Raw genomic sequence first — 20,633 nt, 5'->3', positions numbered from 1 at the left:
CTACCCCCTGGGTGTGCCCCCTGCCTCGTGGACGACTCGGAGACCCCCTTGACGTGAGACCGACGCCAAAAATTCCTATAAATACCCAAACCTCCAGAAATAAACCTAGATCGGGAGTTCCGCTGCCGCAAGCCTCTATAGCCACCAAAAACCAATCGGGGCCCTGTTTCGGCACCCTGCCGGACGGGGGATCCATCATCGATGGCCATCTTCATCATCTCGGCGCTCTCCATGACAAGGAGGGAGTAGTTCACCCTCGGGGCTGAGGGTATGTACCAGTAGCTACATGTTTGATCTCTCTCTCTCTCTCTCTCGTGTTCTTGATTTGGCACGATCTTGATACCTTGTGAACTTATGCATAGGGGTTGGCACACATTTTCATCTTGACTCTCCGGTAGAAACTTTGGGGCATGATACATCTCCTACGTATCTATATTTATGAAGCATTCATGCTATTTTATTATCTTTTTGAATGTTTATGGGCTTTATTATACACTTTTATATTATTTTTGGGACTAACCTATTAACCAGAGGCCCATCCCATATTGCTGTTTTCTTGCTTATTTTAGTGTTTCGAAGAAAAGGAATATTAAACAGAGTCCAAACGGAATGAAACCTTCGGGAAAGTTATTTTTGGAACAGAAGCAATTCAGGGGACTCCGAGTGCAAGTCAGGGAAGCTTCGAGGAAGCCACGAGATAGGGGGGGCGCGCCCACCCCCTGGGCGCGCCCTCCACCCTCGTGGGCCCCTCGAGGCTCCCCCGACCGACCTTTTTCGCCTATATATTCCCATATACCCTAAAAACATCGAAGACAACAATAGATCAGGAGTTCCGCCGCCGCAAGCCTCTGTAGCCACCAAAAACCTCTTGGGAGCCCGTTCTGGCACCCTGTCGGAGGGGGGATCCCTCACCGGTGGCCATCTTCATCATCCTGGTGCTCTCCATGACGAGGAGGGAGTAGTTCACCCTCGGGCTGAGGGTATGTACCAGTAGCTATGTGTTTGATCTCTCTCTCTCTCTCTCTCTCTCTCGTGTTAGGTGATACGATCTTGATGTACGAGCTTTGCTATTATAGTTGGATCTTATGATGTTTCTCCCCACTCTACTCTCTTGTAATGGATTGAGTTTTCCCTTTGAAGTTATCTTATCGGATTGAGTCTTTAAGGATTTGAGAACACTTGATGTATGTCTTGCCGTGCTTATCTGTGGTGACAATGGGATATCACGTGATCCACTTGATGTATGTTTTGGTGATCAACTTGCGGGTTCCGCCCATGAACCTATGCATAGGGGTTGGCACACATTTTCATCTTGACTCTCCGGTAGAAATTTTGGGGCACTCTTTGAAGTACTTTGTGTTGGTTGAATAGATGAATCTGAGATTGTGTGATGCATATCGTATAATCATGCCCACGGATACTTGAGGTGACAATGGAGTATCTAGGTGATATTAGGGTTTTGGTTGATTTGTGTCTTAAGGTGTTATTCTAGTATGAACTCTATGATAGATTGAACGGAAATAATAGCTTCATGTTATTTTACTACGGACTCTTGAATAGATAGAACAGAAAGGATAACTTTGAGGTGGTTTCGTACCCTACCATAATCCCTTCGTTTGTTCTCCGCTATTATTGGCTTTGGAGTGACTCTTTGTTGCTTGTTGAGGGACAGTTATATGATCCAATTATGTTATTATTGTTGAGAGAACCTACACTAGTGAAAGTATGAACCTTAGGCCTTGTTTCCTACCATTGCAATACCGTTTACGCTCACTTTTATCACTAGTTACCTTGCTGTTTTTACATTTTCAGATTACAAAAACCTATATCTACCATCCATATTGCACTTGTATCACCATCTCTTCGCCGAACTAGTGAACCTATACAATTTGCCATTGTATTGGGTGTGTTGGGGACACAAGAGACTTTTTGTTATTTGGATGCAGGGTTGTTTGAGAGAGACCATCTTCATCGTACGCCTCCCACGAATTGATAAACCTTAGGTCATCCACTTGAGGGAAATTTGTTACTGTCCTATAAACCTGTGCACTTGCAGGCCCAACAACGTCTACAAGAAGAAGGTTGTGTAGTAGGCATCAACCTCTTTTTTGGCGTTGTTGCCGGGGAGGTGAGTGCTTGAAGGTATATCTTTAGATCTTGCAATTGAATCTTTTTGTTTCTTGTTTTATCACTAGTTTAGTTTATAAAAGAAAACTACAAAAAAATGGAATTGAGTTTGCCTATTACGCTTCATCTTTTTAATATCTTTCGTAAGTATGATGAAAAGGAAAATTGTGCTCGAGTGCTAGAAGAAGAAGTCTATAAAATGTTTGATACTAAATCTTTGAACGATGAGCATGATTGCAATGTTGTTAGTATAAACTCCTTGAATATCCATAGTATTAATGATGGTTGCACTAGTTATGATAAAAATGTCTCTTATAAGCATGTTGATTTTTGTGTAGAGCATTGGGTTTGCATAGACACACGAAATAGGGAAAATAGATATTGCAAGAGGCATAAGTATTTAGAAACTAAAGGTTGTAAGAAAGGCTTAATGTTAGTGCTGAAAATTTAAGATATCTTTCTTGTACTTGTGAACTTTGTAATGAACGTGGTCATTTAAATCTCCGATGCAAATTGTTTCTTGATCGAATCGTGTCCAAAAATTGTGATAAATTGATTTCCCCTGCGCATCATAATGAACTTAGTTTGCTTTTGGGTTATGAAGAATTTAAATGTGCAACTAAGCTTATTCTAGAATTTAATCTTGAGAATTTTCTTGATATTGATCTAGAGGAAATTTATATGTATTGTGCGGTGAATTGCATTGACAATCCTTATATTGCCAATTACATAAAGAAAAGGAAGCAAATAGAAGATGAAGAGAATACTAATTAAAGGGAAGAGACTTCCCACTATCCTCCTATTATTTCTTATGATGAATTAGGTAACGAGGAGGAGATTTCTATCCAACCAATCTCATCAATAAGGAGCTCAAAGAAGAAGGTTGAACCCACACATAATGTGAAGAAGAAAAAGAAAAGAAGGAGCAACAAAGGTAAAAAGGTATCCCTCCCAAATGATGTTGCTCCTACTACTCATTGTGATGATGATAATTAGTATACTATTGGTGCTATCCATACTATTAATGATGAGAGTGATTATGCTTATGATATGAAAGGGCCCAAGCTTGGGGAAGCTATGTTTGTTAAGGATGGCATATTTGAGAATATATTTTCTGCAATTAATGTTTGTCCCAAGCTTGGGGATGCTATGTTTAATGAAGATGATATTTTTAGCATCCCAAGTTTTGATATGCAAAGTTGTTATGATAATAGCACACCTCCTACAAATGATTATATTGATGAAAGTGGGTTTGGAAGAGTGTCAACTTTAGGAAGTAGTGATCCCACTATTTTGGAGGATGTTGAGTCTTATTGTGATGAATATGAAAGTGGATTTGGAGAGGTCATGACTTTATTTAGTGATGATTCCACTATCTTGGAAGAGGTTTCAATCGATTATGATGAGAACAAGGTTGCTACTTATGATGATTATTGTGATGAAACTTATGCTATAAAAATTAGTGATGATTATATTTATAAAGCTTGTCATGATTATGATTACCCTTTTTCTGAACATTACTCTTTTAATGTGGAAACAATCTATAGTATTCGAGTCTCTTATGATACTCCCACTATTCCGAATAAGAAGAATTTTGCTTATGTGGAGAGTAGTAAATTTTCTATGCTTGTAGATCATGAAAATAATACTTTAGGTGCTGGTTATATTGTTGAATTCATTCATGATGCTACTGAAAATTATTATGAGGGAGGAACATATGCTTGTAGGAATTGCAATAATATCAAGTTTCCTCTCTATGTGCTTAAAGAATTGAAGTTATGCTTGTTTAGCCTTCCTATGCTAGTTGATTATTGTTCCCATAAGTTGTTTGCTCACAAAATCCCTATGCATAGGAAGTGGGTTAGGCTTAAATGTGCTAGTCATATGCTTCATGATGCTCCGGTTATGTTTCAATTCTTATCTTTTATGTGAGCATCATTGTCATCATCATGCCTAGCTAGAAAGGCATTAAAGAAAAGCGCTTGTTGGGAGACAACCCAATATTTACCCTTACTGTTTTTGTGTATTCACATGATTATGCTACTATAGTAATCATGTTTTATAGATTTTGTTTCAATAAAGTGCCAAGTAAGACCTTTAGGATAGCTTACGGTGATAGTTGTGTTGATCCTGCTGAAAATCAGAAACTTTTGCACCCAGTAAATTAGTTTTGATAATTCACAGAAACATGATTCTGATCTTATCCTTTTGATCAGGATTTTTACACAAATTTCTTAGGACTTCCTAATTGTGTAGGATTTTTTGAGTTCCAGAAGTATACATTTGATACAGATTACTACAGACTGTTCTGTTTTTGACAGATTCTGTTTTCTATGTGTTGTTTGCTTATTTTGATGAATCTATGAATAGTATCAAAGGGTATGAACCATAGATAATTTGGAATACAGTAGATATTACACCAATATGAATTTAGAATGAGTTTATTATAGTACCTAAGTGGTGGTTTTATTTTCTTATACTAACGGAGCTTACGAGTTTTCTGTTGAGTTTTGTGTTGTGAAGTTTTCAAGTTTTGGGTAAAGATTCGATGGACTATGGAATAAGGAGTGGCAAGAGCCTAAGCTTGAGGATTCCCAAGGCAACCCAAGGTAATATTCAAGGAAAACCAAGAGCATAAGCTTGGGGATGCCCCGGATTTCATCCCCTCTTTCGTCTTCGTTCATCGGTAACTTTACTTGGAGCTATATTTTTATTCACCACATGATATGTGTTTTGCTTGGAGCATCATTTTTTTGCTTGCTATTTGAATAAAATACCAAGATCTGAAATTCTTAAACGAGATAGAGTCTTCACATGGTTATACAATTATTTAGCTACTCATTGATCTTCACTTATATTTTTTTGGAGTAGTTTGTCATTTACTCGTGTGCTTCACTTATATCCTATGAGTAAATGGTTGAATGAGTTGAATGTCAAAAATCCGAAATTATATATGTTTCGTTTGCTTATCCCATGGGGAGTAATGACTTGACATCTAAGAAGTAGAGGTTGTAAATTTATTAAAGGTTAGCAAGCATTGTATTGGTCATTTGAACAATTCATGAAAGAATATTGAAGGAAGAGAGATTTCACATATAAATATACTATCCTAGACATCTTTTATAATTGCGAGCAGTCATTAAGTATGACATGCTAAAGAGTTGATGTTGGATAAGGAAGACAACGTAATGGGTTATGTTTTCTCACATCTCAGTTAAAGTATTTTGTCATGGATCATTCAAACATGTTGAGCTTGCCTTTCCCCCTCATGCTAGCCAAAATTCCTTGCACTAAGTAGAGATACTACTTGTGCTTCCAAATGTCCTTGAACCCAGTTTTTGCCATGGGTGTCCACCATACCTACCTATATGCAGTATTTACCTGTTGTTCCAAGTAAATTTGCATGTGCCAAACTCTAAACCTTCAAATAACAATCTGTTTTGTATGCTCGAATCGCTCATGTAGCAACTAGGGGCTGTCAGTATCTTCCATGCTAGGTGGGTTATTCTCAAGAGGAGTGGACTTCGCTCATCATTCACGAGAAAAATGGCTGGTAACCGGGAAGCCCAGTCCCAGGATCAAAAGATCAAAATCAAATCATGCTGATATGTCTCCAATGTATCTATAATTTATGAAGCATTCATGCTAGTTTATTATCTGTTTTGAATGTTTATGGGCTTTATTATACACTTTTATATTATTTTTGGGACTAACCTATTAACCGGAGGCCCAACCCATATTGTTGTTTTCTTGCCTATTTCAGTGTTTTGAAGAAAAGGAATATTAAACGGAGTCCAAATGGAATGAAACCTTCGGGAAAGTTATTTTTGGAATGGAAGCAATCGAGGGGACTTGGAGTGCAAGTCAGGGAAACTTCGAGAAAGCCACGAGATAGGGGGCGCGCCCACCCCCTGGGCGCGCCCTCCACCCTTGCGTGCCCCTCGAGGCTCCCCCGACTGACTTCTTTCGCATATATATTCCCATATACCATAAAAACATCGAAGACAACAATAGATCGGGAGTTCCGCCGCCGCAAGCCTCTGTAGCCACGAAAAACCTCTCGGGAGCCTGTTCTGGCACCCTGCCGGACGGGGGATCCCTCACCGGTGGCCATCTTCATCATCTCGACGCTCTCCATGATGGGGAGGGAGTAGTTCACCCTCGGGCTGAGGGTATGTACCAGTAGCTATGTGTTTGATCTCTCTCTCTCTCTCATGTTCTTGAGGTGATACGATCTTGATGTACAGCGACCTTTGCTATTATAGTTGGATCTTATGATGTTTCTCCCCCTCTACTCTCTTGTAATGGATTGAGTTTTCCCTTTTAAGTTATCTTATCGGATTGAGTCTTTAAGGATTTGAGAACACTTGATGTATGTCTTGCCATGCTTATCCATGGTGACAATGGGATATCACGTGATCCACTTGATGTATGTTTTGGTGATCAACTTGCGGGCTCCGCCCATGAAAACCTATGCATAGGGGTTGGCACACGTTTTCGTCTTGACTCTCCGGTAGAAACTTTGGGGCACTCTTTGAAGTACTTTGTGTTGGTTGAATAGATGAATCTGAGATTGTGTGATCCATATCATATAATCATGCCCACGGATACTTGAGGTGACAATGGACTATCTAGGTGACATTAGGGTTTTGGTTGATTTGTGTCTTAAGGTGTTATTCTAGTATGAACTCTATGATAGATTGAATGGAAAGAATAGCTTCATGTTATTTTACTACGGACTCTTGAATAGATCGATCAGAAAGGAAAACTTTGAGTTGGTTTCGTACCCTACCATAATCTCTTCGTTTGTTCTCCGCTATTAGTGGCTTTGGAGTGACTCTTTGTTGCATGTTAAGGGACAGTTATGTGATCCAATTATGTTATTATTGTTGAGAGAACTTGCACTAGTGAAAGTATGAACCTTAGGCCTTGTTTCCTACCATTGCAATACCGTTTACGCTCACTTTTATCACTAGTTACCTTGCTGTTTTTATATTTTCAGATTACAAAAACCTATATCTACCATCCATATTAAACTTGTATCACCATCTCTTCGCCGAACTAGTGCACCTATGCAATTTACCATTGTATTGGGTTTGTTGGGGACACAAGATACTTTTTGTTATTTGGTTGCAGGGTTGTTTGAGAGAGACCATGTTCATCCTACGCCTCCCACGGATTGATAAACCTTAAGTTATCCTCTTGAGGGAAATTTGCTACTGTCCTACAAACCTGTGCACTTGCAGGCCCAATAATGTCTACAAGAAGAAGGTTGTGTAGTAGACACCAAGGCACTCTTTGAAGTACTTTGTGTTGGTTGAATAGATGAATCTGAGATTGTGTGATGCATATCATAAAATCATGCCCACGGATACTTGAGGTGACATTAGGGTTTTGGTTGATTTGTGTCTTAAGGTGTTATTCTAGTACGAACTCTATGATAGATCAAACGGAAATAATAGCTTCTTGTTATTTTACTACAGACTCTTGAATAGATTGATCAGAAAGGGTAACTTCGAGGTGGTTTTGTACCCTACAATAATCTCTTTGTTTGTTCTCCGCTATTAGTGACTTTGGAGTGATTCTTTGTTCCATGTTGAGGGATAGTTATATGATCCAATTATGTTATTATTGTTGAGAGAACTTGCACTAGTGAAAGTATGAACCTTAGGCCTTGTTTCCTAGCATTGCAATACCGTTTGTGCTCACTTTTATCGCTTGCTACCTTGCTTTTTTTATATTTTCAGATTATAAATACTCATATCTACCATCCATATTGCACTTGTATCACCATCTCTTCACCGAACTAGTGCACATATACAATTTACCATTGTATTGGGTGGGTTGAGGACACAAGAGACTCTTTGTTATTTGGTTGCAGGGTTGTTTGAGAGAGACCATCTTCATCCTACGCCTTCCACGGATGTATAAACCTTAGGTCATCCACTTGAGGGAAATTTGCTATTGTCCTACAAACCTCTGCACTTGGGGGCCCAACAACGTCTACAAGAAGAAGGTTGTGTAGTAGACATCAAGCTCTTTTATGGCGCCGTTTCCGGGGAGGTTAGTGCTTGAAGGTATATCTTTAGATCTTGCAATTGAATCTTTTAGTTTCGTGTTTTATTACTAGTTTAGTTTATAAAAGAAAACTACAAAAAATGGAATTGAGGGTGCAGCATATGCTTCATCTTTTTAATGTCTTCCGGGAAAATAAGGATTCCAATAATTGTGCTCAATTGCTAGAGGAAGAATGCATTAGAATGTTTGGCAATAAATATTTGAATGATGAGCATGATTGCAATGTTGTTAGTATGAATTCCTTGATTATCCATGATGCTAATGATATGCAAAGCCACAAGCTTGGGGAAGCTATGTTTGATGAAGATGATATTTTTTGTCCCCGAAGTTTTGATGAGAATATTTATTATGATGAAAGCTTGCCTCCTATTTATGATGATTATATTTATGAAAGTGAGTTTGGAAGAGTGTCAACTTTAGGAAGTAATGATCCCACTATTTTGGAGGATGTTGAATATTGTTGTGATAATTATGAAAGTGGATTTGGAGAGGTCATGACTTTATTTAGTGATGAATCCACTATTTTGGAAGAGGTTCCAATTGATTATGAGAACAAAGTTGCTATATATGATGATTATTGTGATGACTTGTATGCTATTAAGAATAATGATAACCATGAAACTTGTCATCTTGATTTTAGTTTTCAACTGGATAATGCCTCACATGATAATTATTTTGTTGAGTTTGCTCCCACTACTATTCATGAGAATAAATTCGCTTATGTGGAGAGTAGTAAATTTTCTATGCTTGTAGATCATGAAAAGAATTCTTTATGTGATAGTTATATTGTTGCATTCATTCATGATGCTACTGAAAATTATTATGAGGGAGGCACATATGCTCGTAGGAATTGCAATAATATCAAGTCTCCTCTCTATGTGCTTAGAATTTTGAAGTTATGCTTGTTTAGCCTTCCTATGCTAGTTGATTATTGTTCCCATAAATTGTTTTCTCACAAAATCCCTATGCATAGGAAGTGGGTTATACTTAAATGTGCTAGTCATATTCTTCATGATGCCCTCTTTATATTTCAATTCTTATCTTTTATGTGAGCAGCATTGGAATCATCATGCCTAGCTAAAAGGCATTAAAGAAAAGCACTTGTTGGGAGACAACCCAATATTTAACTTTACTGTTTTTGTGTGTTCACATGATTATGCTACTGTAGTAATCATGTTTTATAGCTTTTGTTTCCATAAAGTGCCAAGTAAGACCTTTAGGATAGCTTACGGTGATAGTTGTGTTGATCCTGCTGAATATCAGAAACTTTTGCACCCAGTAAATTAGTTTTGATAATTCATAGAAACGTTATTTTGATCTGATTCTTTTTTCTTTTGATTGGTACACAAATTTCTCAGGTTTTCCTAATTTTGTAGGATTTTTGGAGTTACAGAAGTATTCGAATGATACAGATTACTATAGACTGTTCTGTTTTTGACAGATTCTGTTTTCTATGTGTTGTTTGCTTATTTTGATGAATCTATGAGTAGTATCGGAGGGTATGAACCATAGAGAAGTTGGAATACAGTAGATATTACACCAATATGAATTTATAATGAGTTCACAACAGTACCTAAGTGGTGGTTTTATTTTCTTATACTAACGGAGCTTATGAGTTTTCTGTTGAGTTTTGTGTTGTGAAGTTTCCAAGTTTTGGGTAAAGATTCGATGGACTATGGAATAAAGAGTGGCAAGAGCCTAAGCTTGGGGATGCCCAAGGCACCCCAAGGTAATATTCAAGGACAACCAAGAGCCTAAGCTTGGGGATACCCCGGATGGCATCCCCTCTTTCGTCTTTTCTCATCGGTAACTTTAGTTGGAGCTATATTTTTATTCACCACATGATATGTGTTTTGCTTGAAGCGTCATTTTTTCTTGTTTTGTTTTGCTTGCTGTTTGAATAATATCCCAAGATCTGAAATTCTTAAATGTTAGAGATTCTTCACATAGTTACGTAATTATTCGACTACTCATTGATCTTCACTTATATCTTTTTGGAGTAGTTTGTCATTTACTCATGTGCTTCACTTATATCCTATGAGTAAATGGTTGAATGATTTGAATACCATAACTCTGAAATTATATATGTTTCATATGCTTATCCCATGGGGAGTAATGACTTGATATCTAAGAAGTAGAGGTGGTAAATTTATTGAAGGTTAGCAAACATTGTATTGGTCACTCGAACAATTCCTGAAAGAATATTGAAGGAAGAGAGATTTCACATATAAATATACTATCTTAGACATCTTCTATGATTGTGAGCCCCATTAATTATTTTCAAACCTGAGCAAATTAGTTTAAATTGGACAAGGAAGACAACATAATGAGTTATGCTTGGGTATATTTGTATAGAAGTTATATTGTTATAGATGCTCCAACATGTGGTGCTTGCTATTTAGAATCCTTTGCTAGCCAAAATTTCTGTACTAAGCGGGAATACTGCTTGTGCATCCAGATTCCTTGAACCAAGTTTCTTCCATGAGCGTCCACCATATCTACCTATATGTGGTATTTTACCTGCCGTTCCAAGTAAATTTGCATGTGCCAAACTCTAAACCTTCAAATAATAATTTGTTTTATATGCCCGAATCGCTCATGTAGCAACTAGGGGCTGTCAGTATATTCCATGCTAGGTGGGTTATTCTCACGATGAGTGGACTCCGCTCATCATTCACGAGAAAAATGTCTGGTAACTGGGATGCCCAGTACTATGATCAACGGATAAATAACAAAATCACAAATAATTTAAAGAAAACTACCCCAAGATTGTTGATAGTTGGACGACACCCGTTGTTTTGGACAAGCCGTGGAGTGTGATTGTTGGTGGACGGGGAGTAAAATCTTTACCTTTCTGTTTGGGAACCGCCTATAATGTATCTAGTATGGAAGATATTGGGAACTCTTGATTGTTATGTTTACAATGAAAGCATACCTCTCAAAATTATTTTCATCTCTGTATAAAAGCTTCGAGCTCTAGCACCTCTGCAAATCCCTGCTTCCCTCTGCGAAGGGCCTATCTTTTACTTTTATGCAAGAGTTAGTAGTATTCCTTCTCATTCCAACCTACTATTTAGTTGGCAAGCATCATGTGATGGGGAAACATCTAAGCATATTGGCCATTAAAACACATTTGATCATGAATTAGTATTGTTGACAATTATCTATATGATAATTAAGTTGGGAGGCGAAACATTAAGCCGCTATCTTTGATGGATGCTATTTGTTCTAAAATATGCTTTGAGTGGTACCAATCATGGAAGACTATATGAAAGTTGAGTATGTGGGATTTGCTAAATCAAAGATCTTACATAGGCCCTTCCTGAAAATAAGATGAGTTGCAACTGTTTGATTACTGAGAACATAGTTTGCTAGTTTTCAAGAAAGTTTATGGTCTATGCTTTAACATGTGAATAGCTTGTTACTTGATCATGAGAAGTTTTATGAAATGAGCTCTATTATGACATATAATGATGCTAGAAAAGGTGATTGAAATTATCATTGATCAAACTTGTGCACGTGCTAGCATTCAAACTTCATAAATTATTTATTTTATCATTTACCTACTCGAGGACGAGCAGGAATTAAGCTTGGGGATGCTGATACGTCTGCAACGTATCTATATTTTATGAAGTATTCATGCTATTATATTATCCATATTGGATGTTTTATATGCATCTATATGCTATTTTATATGATTTTTGGGACTAACCTATTAACCTAGAGCCCAGTGCCAATTTCTGTTTTTTCCTTGTTTTTGAGTTTTACAGAAAAGGAATACCAAACAGAGTTGACGTGCCAATTTTTGATGATTTTTTATGGACAAAAAGAAGCCCCCAGAGAAAAAAGAGTTGGGCCAGAAGAGTCCTGAGCTGCCCACGAGGGTGGAGGGCGAGCCCTACCCCCTGAGCGCACCCCCTGCATCGTGGACGACTCGGAGACCCCCTTAACGTGAGACCGATGCCAAAAATTCCTATAGATACCCAAACCTCCAGAAATAATCCTAGACTAGAAGTTCCGCCGCCGCAAGCCTCTGTAGCCACCAAAAACCAATCGGGACCCTATTCCGTCACCCTACCGGAGGGGGATCCATCACCGGTGGCCATCTTCATCATCCCGGCGCTCTCCATGACGAGGAGGGAGTAGTTCACCCTCGGGGCTGAGGGTATGTACCAGTAGCTATGTGTTTGATCTCTCTCTCTCTCTCTCTCTCTCTCGTGTTCTTGAGGTGATACGATCTTGATGTACAGCGACCTTTGCTATTATAGTTGGATCTTATGATGTTTCTCCCCCTCTACTCTCTTGTAATGGATTGAGTTTTCCCTTTGAAGTTATCTTATCGGATTGAGTCTTTAAGGATTTGAGAACACTTGATGTATGTCTTGCCGTGCTTATCTGTGGTGACAATGGGATATCACGTGATCCACTTGATGTATGTTTTGGTGATCAACTTGCGGGTTCCGCCCATGAACCTATGCATAGGGGTTGGCACACATTTTCGTCTTGACTCTCCAGTAGAAATTTTGGGGCACTCTTTGAAGTACTTTGTGTTGGTTGAATAGATGAATCTGAGATTGTGTGATGCATATCGTATAATCATGCCCACGGATACTTGAGGTGACAATGGAGTATCTAGGTGGCATTAGGGTTTTGTTTGATTTGTGTCTTAAGCTGTTATTCTAGCACGAACTCTATGATAGATTGAACGGAAAGAATAGCTTCGTGTTTTTTACTACAGACTCTTGAATAGATTGATCAGAAAGGATAACTTTGAGGTGGTTTTGTACCCTACAATAATCTCTTCGTTTGTTCTCCGCTATTAGTGACTTTGGAGTGACTCTTTGTTGCATGTTGAGGAATAGTTATATGATCCAGTTATGTTATTATTGTTGAGAGAACTTGCACTAGTGAAAGTATGAAGCTTAGTCCTTGTTTCCTAGCATTGCAATACCGTTTGCGCTCACTTTTATCGCTTGCTACCTTGCTGTTTTTATATGTTCAGATTACAAATACACATATCTACCATCCATATTGCACTTGTATCACCATCTCTTCACCGAACTAGTGCACCTATACAATTTACCATTGTATTGGGTGTGTTGGGGACACAAGAGACTCTTTGTTATTTGGTTGCAGGGTTGTTTGAGAGAGATCATCTTCATCCTACGCCTGCCATGGATTGATAAACCTTAGGTCATCCACTTGAGGGAAATTTGCTACTGTCCTACAAACCTCTGCACTTGGAGGCCCAACAACGTCTACAAGAAGAAGGTTTTGTAGTAGACACCAGTCTTTCAAAATATCAACACTAAATCAAGTTATCCCTAGCCCATTATGCTCAGTCATGATCCATTCATGAAACACACTCGAATATTAGCTACACCTAATGCTCAAATACGATCATAGTGCCCCTTAGTTGGTGCTTTATAAGAGAAGATGGAGACTCAAATTCAAAATAAAAATTGCATAAAGTAAAAGAAAGGCCCTTTGTAGAGGGAAGTAGGGATTTGTAGAGGTGCCAGAGCTGAAAGCGTAAATTGAGAGATAAAAATATTTTGGGAGGCATACTTTTCCCACCAACGAAAACGACTTAGAGCTCCCAACACTTTCCATGATAGATACATCATAGGTGGTTCCCAAACAGAAAATAAAGTTTATTCCTTTTTCCACCATTACTTTCACTTTCCATGGCTAACCATATCCACGGGTGCCCTCCATACCAACACTTTCCAAGAAATTTATTATTTCACAACATAAAGTAAATTCATTTTTCATTTTGGGACTGGGCATCCCTAATACCTTTGCCATACTCTCATGCAAGGACAAGTGAATAAACACTCATCGTGAGAATAACACATCTAGCATGGAAAATATTGGCCACCCTTGACCGCCTCGCGAGCGGTAGAGCACACAAAAGAGAAATTTATTTTGAAAATTAGAGATGGCACATGCAAATTTGCTTAGAACGACATGAAAATACTGCATATAGGTAGATATAGTGGAATCATATGGAAAAACTGGTTTAAAGGGTTTTGGATGCACAAGTAGTGATCATACTTAGTGCAAACTGAAGGCTAGCAAAAAGATTGAGAAGCGACAAACCAGGAAACGAAAAATCTCGTACCCAAACATTAAGCACAAGTAACACCGAATAATGCACCACAAGTAGGATATAAATTTCATTGCATAATCATTGACTTTTGTGCTTGTATAGGGAACCACAAACCTTAACATCAATATTCTTACTAAAGCATAATTACTCATCAACATGACTCACATATCATATCGTCATATCTCAAAACCATTACTAAGAATCAAGTTTATTTTTTCCAATGATCTTCATGAATTTTTTTATTATATCCTCCTTCAATATATATCATTTTGGAACTATTTTCATATGTTGCTTTTGATAAGCTCAACCAAATATAAGTGAAGAACATGAGCATAATATCTCTTTCTCTCAAAATAATCTAAGTGAAGCAACAGAGAATTTCTTCAAAATTTTACTAACTCCCAAATAAATCTAAGTGAAGCATGAGAGCATTTCTGCAAAAATAACAAAGCACACCATGCTAAAAAAGATATAAGTGAACCACTAGAGCAAATCCATAGCTCATAAAAAAATTTAAGTGAAGCATAGAGAGCAATTCTAACAAAACATGGAATAATTTTGGCTCTCTCAAATAGGTGTGTCTAGCAAGGATTCAAGAGTTAAAACTCAAAGCAAAACAAGCAAAGACTCATATCATACAAGACGCTCCAAGCAAAACTCAGAATATGTGATGGATAAAAATATAGTTTCAAGTAAAATACCGATGGTTGTTAGAAGAAAGAGGGTATGCCACTCGGGGGCATCCCCAAGCTTAGTTTCTTGCTACTGATAACCCACAAGTGTAGGGTATCTATCGTAGTCCTTTCGATAAGTAAGAGTGTCGAACCCAACGAGGAGCAGAAGGAAATGACAAGCGGTTTTCCGTAAGGTATTCTCTGCAAGCACTGAAATTATCGGTAACAAATAGTTTTGTGATAAGGTAATTCGTAACGGGTAACAAGTAACAAAAGTAAATAAGGTGCAGCAAGGTGGCCCAACCCTTTTTGTAGCAAAGGACAAGCCTGGACAAATTCTTATATGAAGGAAAACGCTCCCGAGGACACATGGGAATTATTGTCAAGCTAGTTTTCATCATGCTCATATGATTCGCGTTCGTTACTTTGATAATTTGATATGTGGGTGGACCGCTACTTGGGTACTGCCCTTTCTTGGACAAGCATCCCACTTATGATTAACCCCTATTGCAAGCATCCTCAACTACAAAAGAAGTATTAAGGTAAACTAACCATAGCATGAAACATATGGATCCAAATCAGCCCCTTACGAAGCAACTCATGAACTAGGGTTTAAGCTTCTGTCACTCTAGCAACCCATCATCTACTTATTACTTCCCAATGCCTTCCTCTAGGCCCAAACAATGGTGAAGTGTCATGTAGTCGATGTTCACATAACACCACTAAAGGAAAGACAACATACATCTCATCAAAATATTGAATGAATACCAAATTCACATGACTACTTATAGCGAGACTTCTCCCATGTCCTCAGGAACAAACATAACTACTCACAAATCATATTCATGTTCATAATCAGAGGGGTATTAATATGCATATAGGATCTGAACATATGATCTTCCACCGAATAAACCAACTAGCATCAACTACAAGGAGTAATCAACACTACTAGCAACCCATTGGTACCAATCTGAGGTTTTGGGACAAAGATTAGATACAAGAGATGAACTAGGGTTTTAGAGGAGATGGTGCTGGTGAAGATGATGATGGAGATTGTCCCCTTCCCGATGAGAGGATCGATGGTGATGACGGTGATGATGATTTCCCCCTCCCAGAGGGATGTTTCCCCGGCAGAATAGCTCCGCCGGAGCCCTAGATTGGTTCCGCCAAGGTTCCGCCTTGTGGCGGCGGTGTCTCGTCCCAGAAGCTTGCTTATGATTTTTTCCAGGGTAAAAGACTTCATATAGCAGAAGATGGGCATTGGAGGCCTGCCAGGGGGCCCACGAGGCAGGGGGCGCGCCCCCACCCTCGTGGATGGTGGGTGGCCCCCCTCTGGTATTTTATTCACTCAGTATTTTTTATTAATTCCAAAAATAACTTCAGTGGAGTTTCAGGACTTTTGGAGTTGCGCAGAATAGGTCTCTAATATTTGCTCCTTTTCCAGCCTAGAATTCCAGTTGCCGGCATTCTCCCTCTTTGTGTGAACCTTGTAAAATAAGAGAGAAAAGGCATAAGTATTGTGACATAATGAGTAATAACAACCCATAATGCAATAAATATCAATAGCAAAGCATGATGCAAAATGGACGTATCAACTCCCCCAAGCTTAGACCTCGCTTGTCCTCAAGCGGAAGCCGAAATCGAAAAATATGTCCACATGTTTAGAGATAGAGGTGTCGATAAAATAAAATACGGACAGGAGGGCATCATGATCATTCTTATAACAGCAACATATATATATATATTGTCATATGATTTCTTGTGCTCAAGTAATAATCTATCCACAATGTAAAGTATGAATCAGAAACTTCATTCTAACAAACTACGCTCTCGGTCATTGAAGCAATTGTAATTTATCATAACATCAGAAAGAGTCAATATAAGAGCTTTTTAGCAAGTCCACATACTCAACTATCATTTAGTCATTCAGAATTGCTAACACTCATGCAATACTAATGGGCATGGAGTTTTAATCGGACACAGAGAAAGATAGGGGCTTATAGTGTTGCCTCCCAACCTTTTACCTCAAGGGTAATGTCAACAATAATAGTTCATGCTAACTTACATCCAATTGGATATATATATCAGGATCTTTCCAACACAAGGTGCTTGCCAAAGGATAAAATGTAAAAAGGAAAGCTGAAGATCACCATGACTCTAGTAAAAGGTATAAGACAAAAGTAAAACATAGGCCCTTCATAGAGGGAAGCAGAGGTTTTCATGTGCTTTTATGGTTGGATGCACGATATCTTAATGCAAAAGAACGTCACTTTATATTGCCACTTGTGATATGGACCTTTATTATGAAGTCCGTCGCTTTTATTGCTTCCACATCACAAGATCATATAAAGCTTATTTTCTCCACACTAATAAGTCATACATATTTAGAGAGCAATTTTTATTGCATACAACAATGACAACTTACTTGAAGGATCTTACTCAATCCATAGGTAGATATGGTGGACTCTCATGGCAAAACTAGGTTTAAGGATATTTTGGAAGCACAAGTAGTATCTCTACTTGGTGCAAAGAATTTGGCTAGCATGAGGGGGAAAGGCAAGCTCAACATGTTGGATGATCCATGACAATATACTTTATTTTGGATATAAGAAAACATAACCCATTACGTTGTCTTCCTTGTCCAACATCAACTCTTTAGCATGTCATATTTTAATGAGTGCTCACAATCATAAAAGATGTCCAAGATAGTGTATTTATATGTGAAAACCTCTCTTTCTTTATTACTTCCTATTAATTACAACGATGACCAAAACTATGTTTGTCAACTCTCAACAACTTTTATTCATCATACTCTTTATATGTGAAGTCATTACTCTCCATTAGATCAATATGACCTCTTTTATTTCTTTTTATTCTTTCTTTTATTCCCTCAAGATCAAAGTAAGATAATCAAGCCCTTGAGTCAACACTAATCTTTATTATATATAGCTCACGAACTCGATTACATAGAGGAATCATAAAGCAAAACTCAAAACTAAATCATACCAAAACTTTATTCTACTAGATCAAGATATTACTAAAAGGAACGAGCTATGAAAAACGGTAAAGATAGGAGTGTGATGGTGATACGATACCGGGGCACCTCCCCCAAGCTTGGCAGTTGCCAAGGGGAGTGTCCATACCCATGTATTTAGTTCTCCTTTGCTGGTGAAGAAGATTGCGGTGATGATGGATAGTCGCACATCGAGCGTAGGAGATCCTCCAATTTACGGATAATGCCCTTGAGTGCGGTGATATGCTCCTTCAACAAAATATTTTCACGTGTGAGATACTTGTTTTGTATGCGAGCTAATTCAATCATCTTGAAAGCTTCAATCTCAGTTGGGGTAAGAAGATTGTGATGAAGTTGAAGGATGTCTTCTTCTTCTGCTGCCGGAGCTTGATCCTCCATGGCCTTCTTGATCCTATCATCCCTGTTGATCTCTTTCGGTTTCTTGTCTCTTCAGCTCTATCTTCATAAGCCAAGCATCATTACCCTCATTATTGGAGGAGGGGGACGACATGATGCCTGGCCTTGACAACTCTGACATAAAATAGCTCGAAACAACAAAACAGAGATATTTGCGTGATACGAGGGTCAAAAGCTTCGGGGGATTATATAATGAATTTTTACCGACCAAAAGAAGTATCGTGCAAGAAAACGGAGTCCGGAGAGCACACGAGGTGCCCACGAGGCAGGGGGCGCGCCCAGGGGGGTAGGGCGCGCCCTCCACCCTCGTGGACGCCTCGTGTCCTTCCCGGACTACTTCTTATTTTCCTATTTTCTTAAATATTACAAAACGGAGAGAAATTGCCATTAGAACTATTTTGGAGTCGGTTTACTTACCGTATCATAAACCTATTCCTTTTCGGAGTGTGGAACGTCCTGGAAAGTGTCCCTTATGTATTCCTCCGGGGTCACGGTTTCAATAACATTAGTTTCAACATTTATTGGATTACCTGAGGTATAATGTTTGATTCTCTGGACATTCACCACATTCGGACTTATGCCTTCGAAGTTGTTGATTTTTATGGCACCGGAACGATAGACCTCCTCGATAACGTAAGGACTGAGGGAGTCCTGGATAAGGGGGTATCCGGACAGCCGGACTATATGCTTTGGCCGGACTGTTGGACTATGAAGATACAAGATTGAAGACTTCGTCCCGTGTCCAGATGGAACTCTCCTTGGCGTGGAAGGCAAGCTTGGTGATTCGAATGTAGATCTCCTCCTCTGTAAACCGACTCTGTGTAACCCTAGCCCCCTCCAGTGTCTATATAAACCGGAGGGTTTACTCCGTAGGACACAACAACAACAATCATACCATAGGCTAGCTTCTAGGGTTTAGCCTCTCTGATCTCGTGGTAGATCAACTCTTGTAATACTCATGTCATCAAGATCAATCAATCAGGAAGTAGGGTATTACCTCCATCGAGAGGGCCCGAACCTGGGTAAACATCGTGTCCCTAGCCTCCTGTTACCATTAGCCTTAGACGCACAGTTCGGGACCCCCTACCCGAGATCTGCCGGTTTTGACACCGACATTGGTGCTTTCATTAAGAGTTCCTCTGTGACGTCGCTATAAGGCTTGATGGCTTCTCCAACCTTCAACAACGCCGTTCTGGGTGAGACTTTTCTCCCCGGATAGATCTTCGTGTTCGGCGGCTTCGCACTGCGGGCCAACTCGCTTGGCCATCTAGAGCAGATCGATAGCTACGCCCCTGGCCATCAGGTTAGGTTTGGAAACCTAAACTACACTGCCGACATCCGTGGAGACTTGATCTTCGATGGATTCGGGCCCGTGTCAGGAACGCCGAACGATCATGACTTGCATGACCTAGATCTGCAGTCGGACAGTATTCGGAGCATCGCACCTGCTACAGCTCCGGACTTCGCTCCAGAGCAGGTCGTGCCTTCCGAGGATGGGTGGTTGGACCCCGCCCCGAAGGCCGCACACTCATCGGAGTTGGAGCCAAACACGGACTCCTCTCCTGAGGAAATCTGTATCTCCGGACCCCCAGACTTGTCTCCGGCCATACGTTCCGGACCGCGCGCATCCGTGCCCATCGAGTCTAACTGGGCTCCAGTTATGGAGTTCACCGCAGCGGATATCTTTCAGCACTCACCCTTCGTAGGCGTGCTAGATTCATTAAGGTTTCTCTCTCTATCAGGAGACGTCTGGCCGAACTATGTCCGGCTTGAATGGGAAGCCGGCGACAAAGAAATTTGTTACCCACCCACCACCCACTTAATAGCCACGGTCGATGATTTGACTGACGTGCTTAACTTTGACTCCGAAGACATCGACGGTGTAGACGACAACGCGGGAGGAGAACAGGAACCACCGCCCACAGGGCGCTGGACTGCCACCTCTTCATATGATATATATATATGGTGGGTACTCCCAAAGAAACCAATGGCAATGAGGCAACAGGAGATAACCCCTCGGGGAAGAAATCAAAGCATGGGCGTCATCGGCACCACTCCAAGCCCCGCCACAACAACATCGGCACTGGAGAAGAAAATCCAGATGGTGCGGAAGAGGAATATGATCCTGATCAACCCACCTTCGAGCAAGCCGAACAGGAACACGAGCAGGCTAACCCAGACGAATAGGCAACAGACGGATACTTGGAGGACG

The sequence above is a fragment of the Triticum dicoccoides genome, chromosome 3B (genome assembly GCF_002162155.2).
Source record: "Triticum dicoccoides isolate Atlit2015 ecotype Zavitan chromosome 3B, WEW_v2.0, whole genome shotgun sequence".
Classification (NCBI taxonomy): domain Eukaryota; kingdom Viridiplantae; phylum Streptophyta; class Magnoliopsida; order Poales; family Poaceae; genus Triticum; species Triticum dicoccoides.
This window is presented reverse-complemented; position numbering follows the sequence as displayed.